General features: G+C 47.1%; 1 protein-coding gene across 1 annotated transcript in view; it reads left to right on the forward strand.

Moving 5' to 3' along the window:
- LOC143297178 (uncharacterized) overlaps positions 1-2,500 on the forward strand; it is a 35,814-nt gene that overhangs the window by 28,764 nt on the left and 4,550 nt on the right. The window lies entirely within an intron of this gene.

Genomic DNA, 2,500 nt, shown 5'->3' on the forward strand with positions numbered 1-2,500 from the left:
CACTGAACAATGTCCTCGATTAACTCTCTCCATACGAACGGCACAAAAGACGACGTTAACAGCGTTTCACCCCAGTTACCATCATCAAAATATTGCAAGCGGAAGGCTCTTATACTGAAGAGGTGAATGTTGACAATGAATACCACAATTCTGACGACGGAAGCTAAAGGTTGGGTCATTCAGACACCCACTGGACATCCGAGGGGTCTGTGTAGAGGAGAAGAGAGGACTGGCCGTACTGAGTGAGTTAAGGGCGCAGAACCAATAGGTCGCCAAAACTCAACGCATCCCAACTTTCATCCTGTATGCTCGTCTTCCGCAAAAATAGGGGAACGCACATTGACCGCGGTGTCGAAGTGTCAAGCACCAAGGATTGATAACTGGAAGGTACTTGAGTTCAAACCACATCGGAGGCAGATTCTTTGCTGTCGTCCCCTGTCTGATTCTCTGATGAAGTTGAGTGCGATATGCACGTGCAGTGGACAGGCAGACTTGTCTTGTCTGTGACTCTTTTTGGTGCCTTAGTGAAGGAATTTTGTTTAATGTCCCGTCACACATATCGGTGATTGAAGACATTTTGTTAAAGTATTTATGAATACATTTGAGTATTATCGGTCAGAAGGGGTGGGAGATGTGGATGAATGGAGGGCTGGGGAAAACTGGGCAAATGAGGGTGAAATGAGGGTGAAATTTGAAAAAAAAAATCTAAATACAATTACTTTTCCATCACAGTTGAATTCAGTGTGAAAATCGATCTGCTGTCCTGTCCCAGAGCGCGTCGCCACAGAGCATAGCCACGCATTTTGTCTTTGTTTAAATGTGTACTTGTATTGTTTATTCGTTTCACTCTCATCTAGTTCTTTCAAGTGCACCACTTGTCCACTCAGGGCGAGAGCTGTACTGATGAACAATGGTTCCTCCACTGCAATTGAAATTCATTTACAGCTTAGTGTTTTTGTGAAGTACTATGACTCAGACTAGGAGGCAAGATTGCGCTGGCTCTTAGTGCTGCAGCCTTGGAGGCGAGCTGGCCTTTGGGAACCATCCCACCGCTCAATGTCCTAAAGCTCTCTTGTCCGAGAGAGGGGGGATGTAACCTGGACAAGACACTCTCCACTGTAATCAAATTCTAATAAGTTGGCTCCTCTGCTGTTCTGATGGTCATAGTAGGACAGTCAACAGTAGGACAGTCATAGTGGTGTGTGTCCATCGAGATCGATGATGACCATCGTTGTCATCCAGCTGGGGGATGGGGGGGAGGGTGGTGGGGGGTGGGGGGATGCTCATGAATCTATCTATCTCACAGTGATAGTACGGCACGACTGACTATCATAATGTACTTGTCCACGCTGAACGCGGGATCTCAGAAAGACTACCACCCATACCACAATCAATATCAAACAAGAGTCGGTGAGGGAGGCGTGGGGGAGGGGGGTGGGGGCATGTAAAAATTCACCAGCCCTGGTGTGAATGGAACCCGAGGCCCTCGCGTTCATGTCAGGCACAAGCTGTCCACGGGGCCACCACCACCACCACCACCACCACCACTGCACGAGAACAAGGTGTGGGGTGAGAGGAAGACAGCAGCCTCCTGCATGCACAGCCTGATGCATTATTTCTCATCGGCCATCGACCCCGTCACGGTCTTCCCCGAACAGTCGGCACAGGCCAACGAACCGGGTTTTATCTGCAAATACGAGTATAGTCCGTACTGTACAGTTCCCCTGTGCAGCTGCTTTCGACAGTATTTTGTTTCAAACGTGTCTCAAAACAAGTGCAATGAATTCGGAAGGACAACAAGAAAATGGTTGATTGACGGGCGCCATAGCCGAATGGTTAAAGCGTTGGACTTTCGATCTGAGGGTCTCGGGTTCGAATCACGGTGACGGCGCCTGGTGGGTAAAGGGTGGAGATTTTTACGATCTCCCAGGTCAACATATGTGCAGACCTGCCAGTGCCTGAACCCCCTTCGTGTGTATGCGCAAGCATAAGATCAAATACGCACGTTAAAGATCCTGTAATCCATGTCAGCGTTCGGTGGGTTATGGAAACAAGAATATACCCAGCATGCACACCCCCGAAAACGGAGTATGGCTGCCTACATGGCGGGGTAAAAACGGTCATACACGTAAAAGCCCACTCGCGTATATACGAGTGAACGTGGGAGTTGAAGCCCACGAACGCAGAAGAAGAAGAAGAAGAAGAAGGTTGATTAAAGGTCCTTTCGTAATAGATGTCAGTTCATTTTCATTTTCATGGAAGTGTCAAAGCGTAGGGACTGATCAATGTACCCTTCACAACATCTACTTGAAAAAGAATGGAGCAGATGCTTTATAATGCTTGTGAAAGGGGCAGATGCTTGTAAAAAATCTATGGCGGATGCAGAAAGAATTCAATTCATATAGTATGTTTTCTAAACAAAATGAAAAGATAAGAACAATACAGTTGACGTATAGAAAAAGAAAGGCGAATGTGGTTGAGAGGAGAAAATGAATCATCA

The sequence above is a fragment of the Babylonia areolata genome, chromosome 22, assembly GCF_041734735.1.
Source record: "Babylonia areolata isolate BAREFJ2019XMU chromosome 22, ASM4173473v1, whole genome shotgun sequence".
NCBI classification, from domain to species: domain Eukaryota; kingdom Metazoa; phylum Mollusca; class Gastropoda; order Neogastropoda; family Buccinidae; genus Babylonia; species Babylonia areolata.